Source organism: Aulostomus chinensis, chromosome 16 (genome assembly GCF_037954235.1).
Source record: "Aulostomus chinensis isolate RoL2024-O1b breed Wild chromosome 16, RoL_Achi_v1.0, whole genome shotgun sequence".
NCBI classification, from domain to species: domain Eukaryota; kingdom Metazoa; phylum Chordata; class Actinopteri; order Syngnathiformes; family Aulostomidae; genus Aulostomus; species Aulostomus chinensis.
Window position 1 is genome coordinate 21154178 of NC_141335.1, and position 26457 is coordinate 21180634.

At 42.1% G+C, this 26457-nt stretch overlaps 1 protein-coding gene across 1 annotated transcript in view; it reads right to left on the reverse strand.

The window, feature by feature from the left end:
* The window catches only part of dntt (deoxynucleotidyltransferase, terminal), an 84038-nt gene that overhangs the window by 5009 nt on the left and 52572 nt on the right, over window positions 1–26457 (reverse strand). The gene's annotated exons all lie outside the window — the stretch shown is intronic.

Consider the following 26457-nt stretch of genomic DNA (forward strand, 5'->3'; position numbering starts at 1 on the left):
TATTTGGACTTTTTATTCTCCTTTACAGCTGGAAATAGATGGCTTTATTGTCAAGATATACCTGTAGGACAAAAAAAATCTAAGTATATTTGCCTTTATTGCAGCAAAGGAAATGATTGGAGGCGGGGGGGGGGGGGCAATTGTGCCCCTGTGAGACTGATTTGACCTGATATACACCCAAACTTCCCTTGTGGTCCAAGCTGCAAGAGCTGAGCTCACAGGACATCCTGAGCAACCGGAGAGGGCACAGACACCTCACTAATCACACCAGCAATTAGCCTAAGCCTCATAAAGCAGCGCCGCCTATAAAACCTCTATTGAGTTTAGTGTTATCGTCATTATCTCTCCTTCCCCGGCTTGCTAATCAGCCCGTACAACGGCCACAGAGGCAGACAGCGAGCAAGTAATGAATTTCTAATCAGAAACATTGGGATGCTCCCGAAACATCCCTGGTGTTATGGCTCTTTACTTCCGTGGAGGAGTAAACATTTGCAAATAGTTGATCAGGCTGCCCAAATATAATGAACAGATAGCCAAGAATGCGAGGGAAGGGTAATAAACATCTTCTAAGTGTCTTTATGAGTGTTGCTTGGACACTTGTAAATTCATACTTCCATGTGCACATTATTGTCATTGAGCACTGGAAGGCAGCAATGTCAATTTGTGGCAAATTTATGAGGACATTATGATGCCTGCTAAAACAGAGGCACACATGCAGAAAAAAGAATTGTGATGCAAAAATATGGGCATTGTTTTGTTCGTTTAAAGTGCCAGAATATCTGCACATATATTCTCATTCAACTCACCTCAGACAAGAGTGAAGACATTAAACCAGTTGATGTGGTTGTGATGTTTCTCCTCAGTAGATTTTGAATTGGGACGATTGTCTGAGAGGCAAATTTGGGCTCCATGTTTGCGACATGGAAGTGTTTGCACGTGACATACAGTAAAAATCTGTTTCAATCTAAAAGGGCCAAACAGCCACGTGCAGCTTAAAATAGCTATAACATACAAGTTATTGGCCTCTAATCCATCCATTTATCTTAAAAAAAAAAACAGGGTAAAGTTTCAGCATGAATTCACTGACATGTCCTACAAACTGCACACATACCTGTCAAGTCTGGAAAGAGACCAAGGTTCCATGAGAGGCGGCTCATTTAGAAATAGGACTGTGACTATTTTCACATACTGTAAGTTTTACGTTAGCAAATGAGGCTTCATATATTGATCCATAACTTTAGTAGTTTGTTTGGGGCCACAACAGAAAGACCGTATGCGCTTGAGCTTGAGTTAATGTTAGCGTAGCTTGCTGCTGGACACTTTGTCAATGAAAAACTTCACTACTAAAATAAACAATGCTTGATTCAGCAAACAGCGACGCTACTGCCATGAAACTGAGATATGTAGCGTTATTTCACACACACAGAAACTGCACTGCGACTGTATATTTACAGCTGGGATGTTACGGCTGATTAGAAACACACACACACAGAACATCTCTCAACTGCACACTCGCTCACTCAGAATCAATTGCACTGCCGAATCACTCAGCGGACATGCAAACACATATCCTCACACACACACACAACCGTGATCACAATTGCATATCCATCCATCCATTTTCTAATTTTCTGTACTGTCTTCTCTGTCAAGGGTCGCAGGGCCATCAGGAGCAATTGGGGGTTCAGTATCTTGCTCAAGGATACTTCCACATGGCCACTCTACCTCTGAGCCAGGCTGCCCTGAGCATGATGTCAAAAAAAAAATATGAAATGTTGACAAAAATTAATTTGGAAGAGAAAAAAAAAATCAAGATTAAACTTAAAAAAAAACAAGTTTTATCTGAGATTACAGTAAAATGTGGATCTAAAAAGAAATGATTTGTCTGGTGAATGAATCTGATCTCAGACAAAGCAAATGTAAAGTACTGACTTCAAATAAACCACTGCGACACTTAAGACCCTCCTGAGTAAAGTGATGTCTGATTATTAAGTAATACTAGAGAAAGTCCACCCCACTGGGTGTATCAAAGGCTTCTTAATGTGATTATTTGTTAGATAATGGAGACAGATGACATTGGCATTAAGCTGGATCAGTGTAACCTGACAAAGCTCATCAGCTCAGTAAAAGCAGGACCGATCGTTGTTCTACGTGCCCCTCATCTACTTAAAGCCAGTAACTGGAATGCGGAGGCGTCTTGTGAAGTGTGCGGACTCCTGCTACAGTCGTATGAAGTTCTCTGCAATCCCCGGGGCCTGTAACTGTAGCCCGAGTCTTCTTCATAGGGACCCAAACAGAACACTCTTCTAATGATAACAATATATTAACTTTCTCTGCTCCACTGAAGCCTATAAATAATTAACTGGTTTGTTGAACAGAGCTGCTTTGGCTTTTGGTGTGATCGGATGCTGCTGCTGCTGCTGCTGCTGCTGCTGCTGCTGCTGCTGGTGCTGCTGCTGCCTCAGCACTCCCTGTGCTCCTCGCTTAAAACGGCATATTGGCAAAATATGAGCTTTGTTTAGGAATTTTCATGATACGTTTTCTAACTGGTAGGATACCAGGTCCACCTATGTCATATGATCAGAGACAACATTAAAGAATCAGCAGATCAAGTATCTGGTATCTGAGGGAAGCAGCAATCAAGAAAACAAGATTTGAACCTACAGCTAAGAGATTAAGATGTCATTAGGAATAAAGAATTAGTTGTTGTTTTTTTTTCTCTATGGAATGAGAAAAAAGTTGAGTCATGGTTATCTGAACATTTGACTCCCAATTCCGTGCATAATCAAGTAAAAAAGATACGCTCACTTGGCAGCCACAGGTTAGGTTTTCTGAAGTCATTTTGACACAGACTGTTAAGACACTGAGGGCCATCCACATAATGACTGCTCCCATGCTGATGCAGCATTTCCTGACTGTGAAGTGAGTGCTCCCAAAGACAAGAAAAGCCCTGACTTCAAACCTCTGGCTGGAGTGGCACCGGTAATTCAATTCTCCTGTGTTTCAGCCGAGCACCAATTCAGCCTCGAGAACAAATCCCCTCCGCAGCTTCTGTTCATGTTCCTCTTCATCTTTTCACGATGAGGGTGTCACCTCTAAGTGGTTTCCATATAATGAATGCTATTGTGATGTAGCTGCTTTTAAATATTCTGCGTGATTAAGGAGAAATATTGCATCACATTTGTATTCGAACAGGGGCCCTGACCTTTGACTTTTCGCCACCAAAATCTTTTCGTGTCATCCTCACATCCCAGTGGACATTTGAACTTAATTTGAAGGGTATAACTCAAGCCTTTGCTGCGATATTGCTTTCAGGTAATGGAGCAAGAGGTAAACCAAAACCATCACACCTCTGTTCTACGGCTAGAACCTCTGTTGTACGGCTGTAACCTGACCAAGGCACCACGTCAGGCCGGAGCAATGCGGTTATTTCTGAAAAGACCCCAGGAAACAAAAGTCTTGATAGACTTTATGAACCAGTGTGTCAAGCGTGAAGAACTAGATGAGGTGTTTAAAATAGTCGTTTTCTGGATTACCTGACCAAGCGGTGCACATATGTGGGGATCTTAAAACTCCCAAATATGCATTTTTATTCCACTGCCAGCAGGCTTTGTTTTCAATTCATCCCGTATAATTGATGATGTAATGCAGAGAATGAAAAGGCTGGCAGATGCCCTCCTCCCTCCTTTACATTCTGCTGAGTAGTTTACTACATGGGCTCTCTTGGGATTTGAAAACACACAAGCAAGTGTTCTATCTTCTCTTGTACCAATTTAATTGAATATATCAAACTTTATATTCATTTGAGACCCTACTGAGTGTTTGCAGTCAGAGCAGAATGTGTTAAAGGGAGTTAAATGATCTGGGCAGAATGTGATCTGATTTGTAACCTTTACCAGGATGTAATTTAAGCTAGAACTCACCTCTATGACTTTTATTTTTTTTCCACTGAGGATAAACACAAGTCTCTTGCCTGCCTATTTTCAGGCGCAGCACTGTCCAGATTGCATTGCGAGCGAACATCAGATTCAGACCAGCTCTGTGAATCAGGACACCGTTTTGAAAAAAATCGTTCGTCCAGCCTATATTCCTACAGTACGTCTGTCTGCCCTCCAGTCAACAACCAACGAGGAAGAGGGAGATTGACCAGCTGCAGATCTTGTTCTGCAGCTTTTTACGAGGCTCCACAAAAAGGGAAGAAGTTTGTAAGAACTTGCTGGCTGATCTGCATAACTGATCACAACTTATTATAAAAAATAACATCGACATCTAACCAATGAGTTCACACTCAGAATGTGGGACCGTTAGTTTGGTTTAACAGTTACAAGTTGAGAGAGAGAGAGAGAGAGAGAGATAGAGAGACAGAGAGAGAGAGAGACAGAGAGAGAGAGCTGCATGCTTGCAACACACCTCCCCTGTGAATTTTAAGTGAACAAGTGAATGCTGTGGTTAATGTAGCCTAAACAAACTGTTTTGTTAATCAAATCTTTGTTCAGTTTGATTTAGTTTGACGAAATAAATGATCAAAGTATCAAACTGTGATTATTTTGAGGGATATTGCAATTGCATGATTCATCAGAGTGAATCATCATTCTTGTGTCATCATTTGCATTTTAATGTAAAAAAAAACATGTTGAAATAATAATAATAGCGGTATTGTTTCGAGGTTCTGTATCAAAGGAAGAGCACCATTTGAATGCTGGGAACTCTGCAGCACCTCAATAATTCATTTAGAATATTTTGACACACATTTTACTTTTCATAAAGCTTGCACTTCCTGCCATGTGGATACCGCACTAAGATTCTATTCTAAAGGCCTTATATCGTTCAAGCTTATTGAACAGAAAGAACAGAGGTGTCATCCAGGCACTGGGTTTTTGATGCCTTCCAGGACCTTTTCTCACCACCTGACTCCCAGGAACAGCACCCTCTCAATGCTTGACCCCCAAATTTACAAATTAAACACCGACTCACTCCCTACCAAGTACATCTAGACGGCTATCAAACTTTCTTTTACAATTAAAAGCCTCCTGGAGACAGCAAACAGATGATAACTATAAAGGAAGGTCATGATCCTGATGACAAGGTGCCACCTCCGCGAGACCAGCAGGAGCTAACACAGTTCAAGGGCTTGTCAATGTATTCTCAACATGGTGGAGGTCATCCCTGCACTCAGACAGCTGCTTGAGCATCCCTGCATGGCTTATAAGGATGATGAGCACTTAATGACCGTCAACGCAGATGTGATCAAATCGAAAAAGGAATGACTTGCCATAGTGTGTGAGAGATGTTCCATCAACACGTACATGGCAGAGATATCCACCTGGAGATCATCAACCATCTGAGAGCCACCAAGCTCTTATGAGGCTGTCAAGGACTCTTCTCAGACCCTCGCAGTCACAGAGAAGCCTGGAAAATAACTGATGCGGAGCCATGCACATCACAGCTTGCTATGAGAGAATGCATGGCCATGGCCATAGGTGCAAGTGTATTGCAAGTATATTGACAATATATTGTAATTTCAATTAAATCCATAGATAGATAGAAAGATAGATAGATAGAAAGATACTTTGTTTGGTTGTGTTTAAACGCTTGTGAAAGGTACCTGAATGCTGCCTTCACAAATATTTTAATAAAAGTGAAATTTAACTTTCCAGATTTTATTGAGGCCTCTGTGGAAGAACATTCAGGACCCCAGGATCCCACTTTGAGAACCCCTGGCGAAGACTCCAAATTTAATCCTACCGAAGAACAAAAGTAGAAGTATTAATGAATGCCTCAAAAGTTCTTTGCATGCAAAATTAAAGATCCAATCTGTGCCTGAGGCTCCACTGGGTGAATTGACAAAGTGCATAACTGAAAACTACTGCACCAGAAAGGTAACGACAGTGAAACAAATCCTGGCACCTGTGTGCAAGGTTCACCTTCTGATAATTGCAGCCTTTCCTGGTGTTCTCTGGTGAAACCACATCTATCTCTTAGAGGACACAACCACGAACTGACCACAAGATCAACCTGAACCACACCAGTGATTGTTCAGTCGAGTGTTCCTGTTAATAAATCATGGGGCAAAGTGAAACAAGAGCAGCGGATGGAGGGGTGCCTGCGTCGCCGCAAAGGCTGTGTCAGTTGATGTTATGTGACAAGCAGACGCGGCCCAGGCAGCGCCGAGCCTTCCTGAAACATCCTGCCATTCATTTTCATCAATAATGAAGCAGATTTTGTCTACTTTGTGAGAAAACTACATGTCTCCTTCAACATCTCCAAATTCAACTGATTTATTCTCCTTATGCTGCAATTCAGAAAAGTGGATTGCAGGTTGCTGGACGAGCTGATATAATAGCTGGTTACTCAGTTCCATTTTCAGTGATGCAAAACACAGGCTCAATAGAATCTATAAATTTTCACTGTTCTTTCTTTTTTAGCCATTAGGCGCTGGTAACAGGCACTGAGGATGAACAAGAGGCTAGAGAAATGGTGGGTGAGGTCATCCCTGTGAAGCAGGGGACAGAGTGGAAAGAGGGGGCAGAATGCAAGTACAGTAGAGATAATAATCCTGCAATTATCCTGAATGTGCAAGTCTACTTTTAAACATGTTCTGTTCCCTCGCTGTGTCCATCACCCTAAATTCCAATCTATTTCCCAGCAGCTCCACATTCCCTCCTCTATCATTACTCCCCTTGTGTCAGGCAATAGCTGTCGATATGATTCATCATTAATGCTAACAGATGTAGCTGTCCCACTGTGAAGGCTGATTAGATGACCAACCAGCCGATACCGCCTGGTCTGGGACGACAGTCTTCAGGAACCATCCTGTCTCTCTCCTGCTGTCTATTGCTCCCCTCTGTTTTATTGCCTTGACTGCCATTACCTGCCCTTAGCACTTAGTGTTGCACAGTCACATGACATACACATGTGCGCGCATGTGCGCGCGCACACACACACACACACACACACACACCCAACTGCACCAGAACTGTATTTTATGGGGGAAAAATGTAACTATACTGGAAACATGATTATGAGGTTTGTTCTCTTTGACAGGGCAGATTTCCTCGGTCTTTCCCACAAACAAGTCAAGTCAGTTTTATTTATATAGCGCCAAATCACAACAAAAGTTCTCTCATGACACTTTACAAGTAGAGCAGGTCTAGTACCACACTCCTTCAATGAATCTACACCCAACAATTCTCCATCAGCAAGCACATCCTGCAACAGCAACAACAAAAACCTTCCTTTTAACAGGCAGGAACGTCAAGCAGATCCAGGCTCAATGGGGACGGCCTTCTGCTTTGACTGGTTGGTGGGGAAGAGAGCAGGAGAGCGGGGAAGAGACAAAGACAGATTACGGAGAACCGCAGATACAGAAGGAAAGAGAGGGGCAGAGATAAAGAGGGAGAGAAAGGGGAAGAGAATGATGGACAGACGGGGACGTGAACAGGTGGTGCTAAGAGCGGCAGCTTGAGCCTCTTCAGGTCTGAAGCCTCCTCCAGGAGCAGCATCAGTCAGTGTCCAGTATCTTCAGTCAGTGAAGAATGAAATCACATTTGGATTGTGATCTGGTATGAAGGATCCCATGACTGGCCTATGCTGCAGGCCATGTGTGAAAGGACTCCATGCTGCCCAGCTTTTTTATATTGACCTCAAAGAAAGAGTATCATTGGACTTGTTAGTTGTTGAGTGTTTCGCATACATTAGTTCATCTTTGGCAGACCCGCTTCAGTAAGACTGCAACAAATAGATTTATGGAGAAGCACACTCCAGTCTCACTCTCCCAAACAGACAACCCCAACAACTTACATGTAGTCGTAGTACCACTGTCACTTCCAAATGTCACACTCTTCCATCACTTTAGTTTTCGAACAAAACTAATGAGATCCCCATCGGCTGCAGTGATACGAATTAGCTAATGGAACTTTGCTAACATGCTAAACGAAGATGGAGGCTAAACAGAAGTGTCACTCACAGGACGTAACACTGGACATAACGCCGGCTGATCACTAACGTGATAGCGCTGGCTGTAAATAACTGTTCTCAACTCCCATGAGTGGCACCTGCCTTTGTCATGTGTTTGTTAAATTACCAATTTCCTTCGTTAAAAGACGTGCTTGCGAAACCCTCGCAGCCTCTCTATTCTGACCAAGCAATGTTTGATGCACCTGACAACAGTGAGTGTGTAAAAGCAAACCGGACAAAATTCAAAGTGCAAGTCTGCCGAACCTTCTAGAAAGCCACTTGATAGATCAGCTGTTGACTGCTGTGATCGTGGATAATTTTCCCTTGGAAGACGATGGCTGATGGTGTACTTGACTTTCTTTTAAAGAGCAGAGCTTTGCGGTGCTCTCTATGGCAAGCTTACGATATAGTGGCAAAGGGTGAAGTGATCCTGGAGCACTTTGTGTTCACAATACACAGATTAGTGACCCACCTCACTGAGTGGGCAGCAAACCGGAGGTGGTCTGAGCACGGCTGAGTCTGAGTGTCCACATATGAGCAAAAAATGTTGACTGGCTGGTCCAAGTTCACCTTGAGGGCTAAGAGGGACCAAGAGCGAGAACAAAAGTTTTATCACAACCTCTCCGCATTTAAAGCTGCTAGCATTTCTGCAGCATTCCTTCATTGTTTAATTAATGTTCTGTATGTTGCGGCATGTATATTATATGGCTGTAAGTAACATGACTGAGAGGACTTATTGATGGATCTGTGTACATGTGCTTGCCAAATCATGAGGTACGCTTGTCCACGGTGACGAAATCAGAGTAAACCAGTCCGGATCAAGAGCACCGCAAATGACAGGCTCCAAAATTACCATTCAAATAAATAGCTTTTTCAAACAGACACAGAAAAACCCGAATATATAGTCCCATAAATGAAAACTGATTGCAAGGCTGTTGATAATCTACATATATAGGAGTCTTTATGATTCATGTTAGCAGAATGACTTGACGGCATTGAGTTTAAAATGTCATCAGGACTGGTCAAAAAAGCTCTAGACTGGAATTAAACACCGTCACCTCACAAGCAATGAATGCTGTTGCTGCATAATCCATCATACACCGATTTACCTGTCTACAATCATTCCACTTGGCTTCCGTCTTACAGCCAGATCCTTTTAAGACCAACTCAGGGACACACCACAGAAGAACGTCCATGATCAAAGCAAATCCCCGAAATGAAAAATTTCTTCAACCCTTTTTGCCTGGCAGAAAATAAATGAAATATGTGCAGGCTTTTATGGCCAAGCAGCAAACGCCTGTCTTTGTAATGCTGAGTGGCAGCTCCCTCGGAGGACAGCAGGGTTTTTAATCAGAATAAATGCAGGAAGACACTCAGACCTGTTGCGTGGTTATGATATTAACATGCAGAGTGAGTCAAATGAGACGCTGCGGCCATGTAGAAGAAGTCCTCATTACAGCGCCTGCTCTCAGATTGGAAACTAGGAGCAGCAAAGGAGCGTCAATCGATGCTAACAAGCAGGCCAAAGAGCAACGGTGAGAACGGTTCCCCCATGTGTACAAGAACACGTGTTCATGGAATCAAAGAGAAGCAAAGAACAAACATGTTGCAAGGTCAGCATTTGCTCCCATCAACTCCTTTCTTTCTGAAATGGCATTTAATGAGGTACTTAATGATATTTTTTTTATTATTACATTCAGGTAGGAATGTTAGGATGGTGATACGTAGTTCGATTATGTTGTCATTATTATAAGGGAAAGAAAAAGGAGCCTTGTAATGATTTTTTTTTTTTGTGGTCAATTTATGACACGGCAATGACGTGAACGATGCAGCGACTATTCGAAGCCACAGTCGAGTCCCACTGAGTGGCAATAAAATTCCAAATTAAAAAGGGTGCTCACATCAATCACCAGCAACTTTATTAGCAGCGTTGCATCCGGGAAATGCCAAAGTGAGACCATCAATAATTGTGCCGTCGTAGATGATCAGTCAGTGTCCACCGTCAGACAGTTCATAATGCTCACGAGGATAAAAAAGAGAGAGATGAAAGGTACAGTGTAAAGATGTGGAAATATATTACATCATGAATTCCATCCCCATATGAAACCGATTTGGTGCTTTGAAGGTACAACAATTGCGTATACAGTGAGGATCAGGTTAAACCATTTATGAAGTCAGTCAATAAACTGTAAATATCTTAATTTTGTAATATAGTTGGGTTTTTTTTTTCAACAAGAGCTTCTTGATCTGCTTTCTTGGCACATCAGCACTGATCTAACAGAGTTGCAGCAGGGACGACGCAGGCCAACCCAGAAGCTAGCAGCAACTCGGTTCTCTGCCCCAAATCCAACAAGATTTTGACATTTCATTTTGGATTATTGTTTAAAATCAGACAAAGGTTCGTGAGATTGGCATGTTTTGTTTAGCAATCTAATCTCAACAAACAAGCACGACACAATGTGTGAAACTGGAGGTGTAAATGCAGTCTGTGGAAGAGAGAGCTCAGGTTATGTTAGGAGCTAACCACACTGCAGACAACTGCCTTCAGCGTCTCCAAAACGTGGCATCTGATGTCCAAGATATCCTCATCATGCTTGTGATATTTACAAATGCATCTGATGACACACAGCAAAGCATGAAAATATCCTTACCTTGTGTGAACCACAGACCTCATTTCATAAATTATCCAAAAATCTCATCAATTTAGCGACAAGGTTTTAAGATTCCTACACGAGTCTTTTTTTTTTTTTTCCAATCATCAAATGAACTATTTTCAAATTCAGCCCAAATACATAGAAAGACACAAAAACTGAGAAAGACTTTAATGCTGTTTGGCTCTAAAATAACTTGCCAAATTTCTGTGGGTAGGCACCAGTGTTCTCGGGGGGGTTAACATAATCTCATTAAATCTAATCAAATAAAGCATATCATTTCTAAACAATGTGCCATTAAACTCTGTTCTGACGTCAGCCTACCCACCTTTGCATGAGTGTGTGTTTTTGTACAATGGCCCGAATTATGAATGATTTCTGAAGACATAAACAAGTCAATCCGAATTATTTTCCTATTGTAGCAGCCCGAGTTCATGTGATTGGAGTCAGATAAAATACTGAGTTTATTGTTGATGTCCACTCACTCAGGGAGCAGCCAGTGCCAACTTCTTCATTGTAAACTGATTCAATTAGCTCTCATTGAGATAATCTGATTTGTATATTGGTGAACAGCGACCAATAAGGGCCAAGGAAGACTACATTGTGGGGCAGATTAGTAAAAGTGTTATCTGGGTTTGTGCCGATTGGTGATCAGGTCATTAATCAGCCATTGAAGGGATGAATAACAATTGAGATGATCCAATTGCCTAAAACAGTTAACAAGCAGTATCACAAAACACGCAGTTGATTAATGTTTTTAATCGCTTGCAAACCCTACTAGAAACACAAGAAAAGAAAGCTTTCTTTTTTAAGGATCAAACCGAGGTCAGCGAATATCAAGATTAAAGAGTAGAAAATGTTCTTCGATGTAGCCATCGCTGAGCAGCAAATAGACCATTAACCCCACAACAGTTGTGTTTCTTTATTGTCATTTGGCTCTTGACGTAGCTTGTTAAGATTCACCGTTAATAAGTGGGTCTGAGTTGCATTTTGAAAATTTTATGCTTTCAAATGAATATAAAAATGATTAATCTTGCAGCCTTTTTCAAAGCTAATTTGTTCGCTGTTTGTTAAAGCAAAACCCAGAAGCTTCATCTCTCTGTACCAGCGTTTCTGTCACCCACAGGAGTTTCTCTCTACAAATTATGCGTGCAGCAAGATTTCACTGCTGGCCTGGCTCCATGGTTGTTTGGAATTTGTCAGTGCACGATGGAAGAATGCAGATGTTTGCAACATTTGAAATAGTCCGATATTCCAAATCCCATTTACAAATCCAAATGAATCTGGTAATCTGTAATTTCTCATCCTTATCGCAAGGCTAGGTGGGAGCTTCTTCTTGGAATGTAAGACAAGGTTTTAAGAGAGAAATCTGGAGCCAGCGGCCTGTGAATATGAGATATGTTTAGATTCTTTAAATCCTGCAGTCTGATCCCAGCTTAAGAAGCACATCTCCATCCAGCTCTACTCCAAGATGTCTTCATGCAGTACAGTACACGCACACACACACACACATATATATATATATCTTATCCTGAATAGTGCTGTCACATCGAAGAGTGATGCCTTACTGGTTACTGGGTGTCTCGTTGGATCACTCATATGAGCAGGAGTGGCACCAGCACTGCTGTATTCATGACCAGGAGGTTCACAATCCATTCAGTCATAACATAGATTCAGGACAGATTTCTTTGCAACAGTGATGGATATTTGCTAATACCTGGTTGGGAGTGAGGCTGAATTTTTCTTAAATCCAGCTGTCCAGCATCACTTCATATCAACTCAAGATGGCCATCTTGAACACATCCTGGCTAGGAGTTGGATTACAGGGAACTGGAAACACTAATGCACTTGTTTTCATAGCTTTTGCACACAATTAGTGGGTTTGCATGCACAGTTACAGTTGAGGTAATTGCTATAGCTTGATTAGGCTATTTAATTAGACTAGCGTTGTTGCAACATACATAGATGGAGGGCAGTTGTAAGCAGCTAATGCTGGTTACAATCAGACGTTCTCACAGTTATTTTCTTTCATGCAAAAAAGAAATTGACCAGCAGTGTTCTTTGGAACAGCTGACTTAAATTCAAAGGCTAATACAGAAGAGCAGACAGCTTCCAATTAAGAAAGAGTAGGATTTCAACGAGAGGAATGTAAATAGACTCGAACCAGCAACCCTTCGGTTTCCTACACAGCCCCTCTTCCTCGGGGCCGTGCCATTCATGTGTTTGCATCTACTTTTAAATTCCAGTTTTAGTAAGACTAACACCATGAGTCAACATTTTCTAACATTTTTTTATACATTTACTCATTGTATCCAACATTAAAACATGCAACAACTGCAATGCATTAACCAGTACACTTTTTATAACAATATCGAAGGTGGTTGTGTTTTCTACACTGTTTCTCTGTCAGCAGAACAATCCAAATACTACCAAGCTGAGTTTTGCAAAACCTGCACTCAACCTTCGGTGTCATATGTCTTATTTTAGCACCCTCATTTTTACACTCCTCTTGATTGGTCGCTTGAGCTGTGGGCAATGAAAAGGTATAATTGAAGGTTTGTTAGGTGATCAGCATTTGATTAAGATAGCAGAAAGTCTGTGATGGAAACTGACACGGTCATGACAAATCAGAGTTGCTATATCTGTGTTTTTAATAAATAGCTTCAGAGTGAATGTGTGATGAAAGATAGCTGTGCAAACTAGTGTGTTTGTGTGTGTGTGTGTTTGTGTGTGTGTGTGTGTGTGTGTGTGTGCGTTTTACCTTATATGTCCTCACTAGTTGAAATTTAAGTGGTAGTGAAATAAAACATTTGATTTAACGTTTTAAGAACTCACAAAACCCTTGAACACGTCTTTGTGACTCCAGAATGCAGAAAGAGACAGCCATGCATTTTGGGTTCAAGTTACAGTTTAGAAGATAACCAGACCTCAATGTTATATCTTTGTATGCACCTAATGTAGTAAGTTACCCAAAAACATGGTGTTTTTCTCTTCTGCATTACTTATCTGTGAATCCAGATGTAGATAGAGCCAGCTACATATATTTACATTGAAACTAATGGTGACTTACTTCTACAGTGACAACAACATTGTCCAAAAATCTCCTACTTGGAAACGGACATTTTTGTACAGATTTGCTGATGTTTGGTGGCGTTGTACGCCAAGCTTCTTCACAACCTGGACTCTGAAATGGAGCAATCATCAAACGTTTGACTTTTCCATCACCCTAAACCTAAGGTCACAGTCTTCAACTCGCAGGCCAAGCACACAGACTGCTGTTTATTTTTCACCTCTTGTCCGCCGTATTTCGCTGCGCAATCTGCTGATTGCACTTTGTGAGGATGAGCGCACAGCTTTGTCATGGACAAAGCTTTTGTTCCTCAGCTGAGAGGTCCCTGCCGCCGAGGGACTCATCACTTCGCCATCACCAGAAGAGTGAGACGACGCACCGCAGGAAGCACAGCCAAGGACGGAGCTGCGCACAAAGTAAAGAGGACTTTCCTTTAATACTCACACAATCGGAGCAAGAGGCATATGTCTGGGCAGAGACACTTGGCATAGTCCTAGCTACATAAGAGCTGCATTTATTTGCAAAGACTTTATGTCTGTGCTGTGTTTGATTCCTTGAGCGGGTTCACCGCGATCAGCTGGATGATCAGACAGATCACCGGGTCACCGACCAATAGCTGACCAGACAAACCTCAGTCTATCAGCTCTCTACTGTGTGGTACTATTGTAGTGGTCATCTGCTGTGGTGACCACTCTCGTGAACACTTTCTTCTCCTTTCTCTCTCTCTCCTTCTTTCCTTCACCTCACCGCACTGCATGCATCTCACCAGCATCGCACTCGTATTAAAGCAGCACAAAGCCGTTGATCTGCTAAGACAAGGTCCCTTCCCTCCTTCTCTCCCTTTGTTCAGCGTTCATAACTAGCGGTAAACCTCCATCTTGGCTCTAGGGGGTAACACCACACACCTAGGTCACCGTTTCGCCATCTTGCCGCTGACGAGTTCATCACACTTATGCCATCTTGGCTCCCACGTCTCTTACGTGACTCTACCTCTTTCCCTCACACAAACATATTGGTCCCTGGGGACAGGGTGGTGCCTCCAGTGAGGTTACTCATTGGAGGATACATTCCTGTATATTAATAATTATCTTTGACAAAAATTAATATATCTGCCAACAACCAAACTGGCCCTACTTGTGCACAACAGTGGTCAAAGGGTACAGCTTCAAGGTAAATATACACAGGTGGCTCGTAGATGTGAAACAGTTATGAAAAAAATTATATTTATGAGGTCAAGGCACTTAATTGTGAATACCTAAGATGCAAAATACGCTTTTGGATAAAATATGATTTTAATGTTTTCACAGCTGTAAGAAATGCACGTTGATTTACTTGGTTAATCCAGATGCTAAACACACTGGAGCAATTTTTGACCTTGAAAAAATAAATGAATAAAAAACATCACAATGTGTGCTGCTCTTTTCAGCTACGACAACACCAGCTCTATTCATCGACATCTGTTAATTAAAAGTCACTCAATCAGACGTGCCACAAAGACAAAGAAAAGCCAGGCACATGCAAGTGGTAAGTAAGCAACGTCCCCCACCAGCAACGACACATTGTTTTATTATAAACGCTACGGCAACACCACCAGGATGTTTAGAGGACAGAGACCGCACCTTCTGCTGCTCACTTGTCTGTCGCAGCACACGCTCAGGTGTGTGTGTCTTACAATATGTGACGCCCTGAGGGTCCCAGTGCCACCATCCGCTAAATTAAACCTCTCCTCCCTTTCCTCTGCACACTAAGAGGGGCCCCTTCTCCTGTGCCGCTCCCATCCTCAGCGCAAACACTGCCTGTGAGCGTTCGAGAGCGCCGCTCCCCAAAGCCCAGTGCAATTGCCCTGTTATTGTCCACTCATCCACTGCTCAGAGGGTGGGGGGTCGAAAAAGCTGTGAGCACTCCACATCCCAGATATTGTAATTTGACAGAGAGTGTCATATTAAATTCTGCTTTCAGCCTGAAGGAGAGAGAGAGAGAGACGGTGCATATTCTGGATCTTCACATTTAAATTAAACATTTTATGCTTGTCAGGGAAAATAGAGAGAGACTGAGCAATCTGCTGAATAATGTTCATTTAGTTATGTATGTTTTAAAGGAAACTCAAGCAGACCTTCATAATACTCTTTGCTCTTCAGTGAGCCAGAATGAGTGCACTAAAGCTGACAGATCGGCTGATTTTTTTTTTTTTTTTTAACGTGACAAACATCCTGTATGATTAGACTGCATCAGTTAGAATCTTGGATTTGTTTTTTGTTTTTTAAATGGTGAGAAAGATGGTATTCGTTGAAGTCAAATTTAATGTCAGAGTAAAAACCACATCAGCGCTCAGACATATTTATATATTTATAATTCTTATTCACACAACTCTGTACAGTAGCCCAGATGTTCAACAAATATTTCATTCAACTGCAAATGTCAAAAATTGAACACAAATTGTTTTAATGCTCCACTACTTACTTTTTTGTTAAGTTGCATATTTAGACTTTGCGCATTTGTGTCTAAATAACATTTCAGGTTTGCATGGAAACACATATATTCTTTTGAAAACTATCACAATGAAGATGATGAGGATATTAAGCACTATATATCGTGTTGTGTTTTCCAAAGAAAAAAATCAAACGGAAGAAAAACAATGCTTCCGTACATAGTGCGTATTATTATCATTATAATTTTACTAATTATAGGTATATATTTTTATGGCTACATCCTGTTGTTTAAAAAAAAAACATATCTGGTCTTTGAAATATTAATTAGGATTTTGACATTTAATTCATGTTATACTGTATGTCAGCCAAAGCAAACAATATTGCATTGTTGCAAAAAAACACGAATAGGTCCCTTTTGTTAAGCTAAAAAGCACAAACCTGCCACTGATATTGTTTTCAAAAGTCACTATTTGGGATTTCTCAAACTACATAAACTTTTCAGCTTGATGCTGCTTGGTATGATCACGCTTTACGCTTTATAACTTTAAGTTGGTTGAAAGCCACTTTTAGAGTGTGGTGTAAAGCGGGGGGGGGGGGGGGCGTCAGAGAGAATGAATTGTCCTCTCATATCAGTAACTGTGCTTCAGGACTAAAGCCAGGACATCTACACTCACAGCCTTTTGACCAGGACCTCATTAATCACACTCCTACACATGACATAGAGTAATTACCCTCGGAGAACGACACATACTCATACGCACACGCACACACATGCGCGCGCACACGCACACACGTATAAATATATATTTGTGTGTATATACGTGTGTGTGTATATACATATATATATATATATATATATATATATATATATACTCTCACACACATATATATATACACGTATATGAGTGTATACATATATATAGAGATAGATATCAAATCAAATTTTATGCACAAGATAAGTGAAATGATTTCTTAATAGGCAGAACAAATGACATGAATTGCCTTTACATCAACATAGTTTTCACAGTTGTACTTTTAAGCAGCACCATTCAGTCATTTCGTGCGCACACACACACACACACACACACACACAAGCCTGAGTTTCAAGGGTAGATCCTGCCACACATTGAGGAGTGTGTTTTTCCGAGGTGTTGGGCAGGTCATGGATCCCTCCTGCCCGGGGAGGGAGTAAGTCTGTCTAGGCATGATGAAATCCTCCACCTGTCCTCATTCATCAAGACCACTACATATATTAATTATCGCAAACCTTCAGACTTACAGCAGAGGACATGCATGCACAAACATGCACACGCACACACACACACACACACACGCACACACACACACACACACACACGCACGCACGCAGAGCCACATCACTCCTTCACCCAGCATCAGTCTGGTATTTTTATACAACTCTGTATACATCTGTTCCATTTACTGTTGCTGCTAACAAACTGTTCATCAGTCCATCCAAATGCCACTAATAAAGCAACAAGTTGGCATATTTGTGGTGGAGTGCATTGATACATTTTTCAACAGAAAACAAAAATTAGACTATCAGCCGCTTTTTTTTTTTTTACAGGAAAACTATCTCTATCACACAACCAGAACTTTTCAAACAAGTACCTTTGCTTCTGCCAAGCGGACTTGAGCATTTGGGGTCCGTTTCGAGAGCTCGTTTGGGGTCCTCCCCCTAACTGATCAGAAACATATCGAAGGGAAAAGGTGCTCATCCTAATTGGGTCGCATCAATGTGGTGAAAAGCGTTCATTTTACAGTCGGGGCCAGTTGCAGCTACCTGGTTTGGATCAAACTGAACAGCTCAAAATTCTGGACCAAACCAGATGGACGATTATTGTACCAAATGATTGGACTGTGGTCCTTCTGTAGGGCCCGCTTTCAGTTGAAGTGCAGTCTGGTTTGCTTCAGTTGAGAGGATAATCAAGATAATCAGCCTCTTTTTATCTTTATATCGGCCTTTATAAGTGAACTACAGTGCGTTGTGTGTTGAAAACAAACATAGCAGCTGGAGAAAGGAGGAATTCTCGATGGGGGGTTCCCTCTTACTCTTTTACTCAGATTGCAGGAAGAGACAGCAATGTATATTTAGCTTGAAGGTAATGGCAAACATCAACTAACAATATCAAAACTATCCAAAAACCCCCTCACAACCTCACATATATTGTAAGATTCATGAATTTTTCATGCGGCTGCATGCACCTCAGTCCACAAACACTTTGATTTGAAATAAAAACAAAGCTGAACCGTTTGATGTTTGTTCACGGTGTTGCCAGTAAAGACCAGTTGACAGATTTGTTTGAACTTAATTTATTTATTCACCAGGGACAGCGCAGGTTAATCAACATTGCAGTTCTTCACGCTTGTTCATGATGGCGTAACAGCGAGCGCATTTTTGTCATCACGGGCGGTTCACATCAACTTTCATGACCTCGATGAGCTTATCGGTTAAAAGTAGCGGCCGAGGTCGATTCCTCTCCATCTTGCTTAGGTTGGGTTTGGACTGTGCAACTGCAGCCGCACTATATTGTGATAAACTACTGGGTGCACACGGAAGACCAGAGCTTTTCTTTGTCATCCCTCTTTGTTTGTTTTGCATTGTAGCACGGGATGTTAATAAGCTATTTTGCAATTAACTGATCAAATCTAAGTGGTTGGAAATTAATTTTCTGCTCATCTACAATTCATCTAATCAACCAATTGTTTTTGCTGCACACCGACATTCCTTCTCACATACACACAAGTGTTCTGGTGTTTTTTGTGTCTCTCTGAGTGAAAATACTTCACGAATAAAAAAAACTCTCCACTCTGTTGTCCTCATTGTGTTTGAAAATTACCCCCCAAAATATGTCCAAATCTAAGTACTTCTTTAGGTGAGTGGAAATGACTTTCAGCTCCCGATTTACTTCTTTCCTGGTGCTCCTTATTTCCTGGCATTAAAAAGGCAGCTACAAATTTTGGCAACCTGTCATCCTGCCAGATTATAGGATTTGGCAGCGGGAGGATTTGCGGGAAGGAAATGGTGAGGGCGAAACAAATTTAGCTCAGCGGCTCAGTGTGGCTGTATGTTCTTTCCAGGGTGGGGCTGCTCCTCAGCCCGCATCATCAACATACAGTATAGTCAGTTCATTTTGCCACGCGAGGCTTTATGAGCTTGAGGAGCTCCAGCTGTCATCTGCTGTTCCCCACTAGGCCTTACGTTGTGGGGTCGTTTTTGGTAATTGGAACCTTCACTTTCAGATATTCCCTGCTGTCTTCAGACCGCATCATTCTCACCTGTGCTAGCAAACCGAATCACTGTGATTTCTTCAAAACATGTTTATGTGCATGAACCCTAAGTTATTGTGTTGCCAGCTGTCACGCCTCCTCCCAAAGCGATTCAAAGATCCCCCCTGAGCCCATCCTTAATTGGAAGGCGATCATTAATTTGAGTATAGCCCTCTAATCTTTTTTTTAAGCATTTTATAATAAGACGGAGACCAGCTTGTATCCTCTGAGAGCCTCTCTGAAGCCCACAAGATTAAAGTCCTCTAAATGACCGTCTTTGGTCCTAAGTTGAGATGTCTCCCCTTTAATCAGACATCCGTCCCCATGCCCCCACCCCCACCCCAGTCCCCAAGCCCCCACCCCCACCTCATTCCCCAACCACTTCTCTGACATCAGTCACATGAACAGTCCTGAATCTCTCCTAACTACCGGCCAATTAGAGGAGACACGGAAAAGATGAAAGGGCCATTATCGCGCCCGTCCTGAGCCATACGTCCAGCCAATTAATGATGGGGACCAGCAACACCGGCTGATGCCCCTCCTCTCCTGCCCAAAGCCAACTTAGAGTGAACAGAGGGAAGAGGCAGTGTTGTGTGACAGGACAGACACCAGGACAGTTAATTGATCTTCATTATGTTAATTACGGCTGTGATGGGGAGCAGGGAATGAATAACAGGTCACACTAGTGTGCAGTTCTTTCTGTTAAGCTTTCTGTCGACCTTGAAAATAGATGGGGAGATACTGCTACTGCTTAAAGCAACACACCAACATTTTAGGAAATATACTTTTTTACAATTCCCAGCAGAGTCAGACAAGACGATAGAGCTGCTTCTCTCCTCTGTGTGTGCATGAGGGAGCTGAGGGCTACATAGACATGCTGACTGCCAGTTAGCTTAGCACAATGAATGGTAAGGGATGGAAAGTGTTAGCATACCTTGTTAAAAGTCATCAAATGGGTGGGATTCAGACATAAACCCCCACATCTTCTCTTCTGTCAGCCATGATTAGTAGCAGCAGTTTAGTTATCAACAAAAGCTTTGTTTTTGTTTGAGTTACAATGAGACTTCAAAGGTGATACATGAAATCACTACCCCATCAGAAAAGTAGTTCCAAATATTTATCTGATTCTGTGAAAAGAAAAATTCTTATGTTATTTAATAGCTAATGAAATGTATAACCCAGAATATATCAATGCAGGAAAGACCTTCTTGAGGATGACTTTTAACAGAGGTATGCTAACACTTCGGGGTGGCTCAGTGGTGCATTGGTTAGCACTGTCACCTCACAAGTGTCCGCTAGAGCACAGGGTCTTTCTCTGTGGAGTTTGCATTTTTTCCCTGTGTGCCTACATAGGTTCTCTCTGGGTACTCCGGCTCTCACTGAAGGCAGCTGGGATAGGCTCTGCCCCCCCCCCCCCCCCCCCATCCTCAACAGGATAAGCAGCAGAAAATGGATGAATGGATGGATGCTAACGCTTCCCATCTGGTGCCATCCACTATGCAAAGCTAACTAGCAGTCAGCAGGTATCTATGGGTCCCTCTGCATGCACAGGGGAGAGAAGGGTCTCTGTCTTATATGGTTCTGGGAAGTTTGACAGAAAGGTCTTTTTCCCGGTGAGTTTTTGGGAGAGTGTGTGTGGCGATGCCTCACACTTTTTGATCTCCAACAACTTGATTTGCTATAAATCTCATATCTTCACCCTTTATTCTCACTTAATAGATTCTCCAAGCTTGATCCACCTTTTCTCCTCATCAAACTCTGACCAACTCATGCAGGCTTTGATTGTACATGAGGTTGTTTGTGTGTGACTTCCGCCTGTCCACCCCAGTCCACGGATGGCTGCACTGTCAGCAAGCCCCGCCGATGCCCTTGCATTTTAATAAACACCATCTGAGTTGGCTGGTTGTGTATAAAACCTGTCATGAAACTGCCACACGGTGATCCTGGGACTCTGACCTTTGTCCCTGGGGAGCAACTGATGGGACATCGCAGTGACAGGGTATCTCCCCTGTCGATCTGCACGCTGATAAGTCTTACACTCTGTATCTTTCTCCGATTGCAACTCACCGCAGCTCTGCCCTATGCATTGGAAATTAGATGGGGTCTTACAGGATGCAAAGGATAGGAAATACACAAGCTTGGGAGATGGGCTGTCTCAAAGATTGATGGTTGCTTGGAATTTTTGTTGCTGTCTTGTCACAACTATAAACTTTTCCCAGCTGAATCACTGAGTCCTTCAACTAAAGCAGGCATGTCAGTCTTTTATGAAGTTTACACTGTGATATGTACTTGTGATTTCAGGGGTCTCGCTCTATCTGACAGCTGTAAATCAGGATGTCAGGAATGTAAAAGCAAGCTGAGGTTTTGCAATTTTAACACAAAAAACTGAAAGAGGCTTTACTGATCATCATGTTTCAAACCTGCGTTTGTTTGTTCGTCATATAGTCATATCCCAATGATTTTACATAAGATGCAAACTCCTGCATTTGTTGTTGTCCATGAGGGGAAAATATGAAAGCTGCGGCCATCTGTCACCCCACCTGTACTTTAATCACGCCTTCAATCAAATCTTATTTTCAGAAGTGGAAAACGACCTCTCTGTACGGCTATGAATATCAACTAATTGTTTACTGGAGTCTATAAAATGTACCAAAAAAAAAAATGAAAAATATCTCAGAGTCAATGACGATGTGTCAAATTAACTCTGACCAACCAACCAAAGCAACTCCTAGAAAAACATGAGATGACTACGACCTCCTTATGCTGCATTACACAACCGTGACATGACATCTGTTAATGTGCCAGCACCATGGAAAGAGGGTCAATAGAAAATCAATGAGGATGCTCACTTGGAGGAGACACCAAACCCCTGGCTCAAAATCTAGCTCTCCAGGTGGTAATTAATATCAAGCTCATTCATTACAAGAGCTTATTGAAATGATGTGCACCTTGAAAAACTGAAATGCAGAGTTATAAAGAAGACTTGATGGGACTGGAATACGGATCTCTCACTGATTTTTTCTTTTTTTTTTTACTTTGTAGGTGCAAAAGCCTCTGGACATTCATAACCCTCTGTCCATCATTCACCTCAGCAACAGATGATGTCCACTGAGGAGGAGACGTGTCCACCCTTCAACACTCTCAGGTATGCCATCTGCGTACTCTTAAGTGTATTTTATGTATGGAACCGTATGGAAGTGCATGCTTTTAGACACAGCATCAATGTGTGATATTTTCAGCCACTTGGGCTGTTAGTTAAGGTAGCAATACTTCACACATAAAGTTGTTTTTTTTTTACTCACAAATAAGTTTCTTTATCTCACAAAAAAAAAAAATCCCCTCTTGCAGGTCTTCTTTATGAATCCAGAAAGCAGAAAGAGTCAACCATGTGAATGCAGCTCAAAGCTAATGATGACTGATAGCTAACAACAGCTGTAGAACCAAAACAACTGCAAAAGCAAACAAATTATGACCCTTGCGGGTCTGGCACTCATTCACGGTAGCATGTAGCGTGACCAGCTGGTGCCTTCGGTTAAACCAACTCAGAGGTGCTCATCTGTGCTCTTGTGCTATAGTTTGTTTTTAGCTCAAAACAAATTGTTTATGATTTACTGAGCCAACGGCTGAGTAAAGAAGATGTGGATTACTTTTGGAGGCGTCCTTGAGAGTTTGTAAAATGACATTTTTGGGCAATTTTTCTCCTGTGTTTTGTTTTTTTTTTTGGAGGGGGGGGGCGCATGGCTCTGCGGCATAGTGGTCATTTAGCAACCAAAGGGTCTCTGGTTCAATCCTCATTCCTGGTGGCCATGTCGAAGTATCCTTGAGCAAGATATTGAACCCATAGTTGCTCCTGATGAGTAGGTTGGCACCTTGTATGGCAGCCTTCATCATCAGTGTGTGTGTGTGTGTGTGTGTGTGTGTGTGTGTGTGTGTGTGTGTGTGTGTGTGTGTGTGTGTGTGAATGAGATGACATTGTAAAGTGCCTTGAGTGCCACTAAGGTAGAAGGGCGTTGTATAAATTAAGTCCATTAACCATTTCTACAGTAGTTGTTAGCCATCGGTCATCATTAGCTACTGTAAATAGACTCTGCTGGCTCTTTTGTCATCCTGAACTCTTAAAGAAGTGATGTAGGAGGGGGGGGGGGGATCTCCATGAGCTTGACACCTACCTCCACCACCTTGTGTGTCCTTGAAATGCAGAAAAAAAAAAATAATAATAAAACCCTACAGATCGGTGTCATCTGTCACTTGCCTCCATCTCATCACATCAGCTATCAAAACTGAACTTCACGTGGAGAAGACACCTCGGCATTGTTAAAAATACCTGATTCACCATGATTGGTGGTTTGCTATTTTCATAGGTTAGAAGGTAATTACGACTGCTCATCTCAACATCACTGTATCACCACCGCTGTTGTGTGAAAAGTCCGCCTGCTGGTTGCGAACACATCCTCCATTTGTTTTATCCCTCCTGGATCCAATTAAGCTCACGACTGGAACAAAAAGAAAGGTGTTCCTAAACAAAGCCTAATCAGCTGGAGCATTGTAAGAAGCGTTTATTCAGATGTAGAGGTTGTGGTGTGAAGAGATGTTTGTTTCATCATTGTGTGTCGGATAAGATGTACTGCACTTAACTTGGAAGGGTAAATAAACCCTGAACTCCCTGATGGGATTACCCTCATTTTAACAAGTGTGTACTTCCATATAGAAACATCAGGATGTCTGCATTTTTCTGATGCGCTCTTGTATGCTGATGTGTGTGTGAGAGTGTGTGGGTGCATGCAATGGAGAACTGCACATCATGCCCACCAAACCCTACCCACCCTCCGCCAGCACTGTGCTATAATTAAAAATGTTGTTCTCACACCAGTATCAGCTTTCTGCTCACTCAGAGAGGAACCACATATTGCTCAGAATAATTTGAGATAATTTGTCTATATCGTCTCATGCTGCTGCATTCTAATGTGTTGGTCTAATCTTCCAGTAACCTTTAAGGACCAGGCCTTGACAGTAATTCTGAGAATGTCCTCTTTCGAAGCGTATCTTTCTCTCTCCATTTGTCCTCACTTCTAGGTCCGCGTACGGTTTGTGTCTACGTTCTAGCAGAGAAACCAGCCCTGTTTTAAGCCTGGTCCAAGCTGGTGTTCAGTCAAGCGCCTGCGTTATTGCTAATTTTAAGGCAGCGCATGTGACGTTTTCCCCGCCAAGCACACTCACCCTTTAACTAGCAATTGCATTTGCACTCTACTTGAGCCTCGATTCCTGCTGGTCCCATATATAAACATAAGAAGTGCACATGTTTCTTCAGATGAGAAGCACTCACTTCTCCTGAGTTGAAATGGGTACACCACTGAAACAGCAACACTTGAGGTCCTGGTGCACCCTGTGCTTTAAAGGGCATGACACACGGCCTATTGATTGGTTTGAGTGACCACACACCCAAAACACACCTACGAGTAATTGGGCTCAATAGTGTAAAATGTGTGTTTGAGAGATTTTCAGCTTCATTTTGGGATTCAGAGGGCGCATATTCAGAGCGCAAACCATGCTACGCGTTGTCATATCATTTTAATGAGACACCCAAAGTGTTTAAATGATTTCCAGTTCGCAAAAAAAAAAAAAATTAAACTGTGCATGCTGTGCTGTGTCAAATAAGCTGTTTTGACATTTTAAATGAAAGATCATGGAGAAAGATGACAGAGGGAAACCTGCAGTCAAACTCTGCTGGATGATCAGCCTCTATTTAGTTCAGCCCTGCATGCCTGCTCGCTCATATTGTGTTTTAAAGCAGTCAAGTTATTACTATAATTGGTCTCATTTACAACATTTTTGTGTCTGTTATCAGAAAACCAAGTACAATTGTTTGTATGGCCAGAGAAAAACCTCACCTGTTCACCGATAGTCAGTGTGAAGCTGCTGCACTTATTGGTTTAATTCACCTTTAAGTAGCTTGTTTCTCCCCCTTTTAGAATTGAGAATAATGACAACACCCACCATCATTCATCCAGCGAGCCCTGGTGTGCTGTAGGGGTGTCGCTTTTTTCCGGTTGAAAAGTTCATGTTCTAACTGTTATAAATTTTTATCCAGCAGAGGGCGCTCTGTAACTCTCCATCATCCTGACCTGTTGCATGCCCTCTGACCTCTCAGTAAAACTAAGCTCATCTTTTGTCAGGAAAGTGGAGGGCAATGGCGAGCAGAGCTTTCCTGAGTGGACAATCATGGCAAAACCTTTGAGAATAAGCTTGTGGAAGTATTTTGGACTCTATGCCGCATGTTTTTCTTTTTTGTTGTTGTTGTTGTGGCTAAAGGTCTTAACATCAATCATGCTACAGGGAGATAGTTGAATGTAACTGAATGCTTTGTGTTAAGTATTTCTTTTGACAGCTGTATTTTCTTATGAACACAGCGCAGGTACAACTTCAGAAAGTCATGGATCATGTTCAGAAAAAGCTATAAAAACTGGCCATCATATAGAAGTGTAACAGCTACGGAGGCTAATCCAGCCTGTCCAAGAGCGTCATGTGACATCCGTGCCTCTTCTCTCCTTTTAGTGCCCTCCGATGAGAAGCAGCTACACCGATTATTATGCACGTTTGTCCTCACCGTTTGTCTCTTTCAGTCTTTGATGTCAATCCTAAATCTGATCGCAGAGTTTTAGCTTTTATCCGCAGCATCGACTCCTGACACATTTCTTTGGCGTGTTGTGTTTTTTCCGCCATGCTCCCAGCAGCATCAGTCACTTCAATTGCTCCCTACTTTGGGGCTTGTAAAAAGCATCGCCACAGCTGAGCTAGAATAAACAGTCTCTTCATGTGAGTCGAAATACACCAGTCTTAGCTGTCCAAATTCCAGCCTATACATAAAGTTGCAAAAATGGTTAAATCCCCTCTCACTACTTTCACAGCTGTGAGTACACATTGACATGAAAGCTTCAGACAAGGCAGCTGAAGGACATTGCAAAGAGAAATAAGATCTGGAGTTATTTACAAAAACAGCGTGAAATATTCAAGCTGAAATTCTGTATTAATTTCCAGGCACGTTATTTACACTGTTTTTGTACAT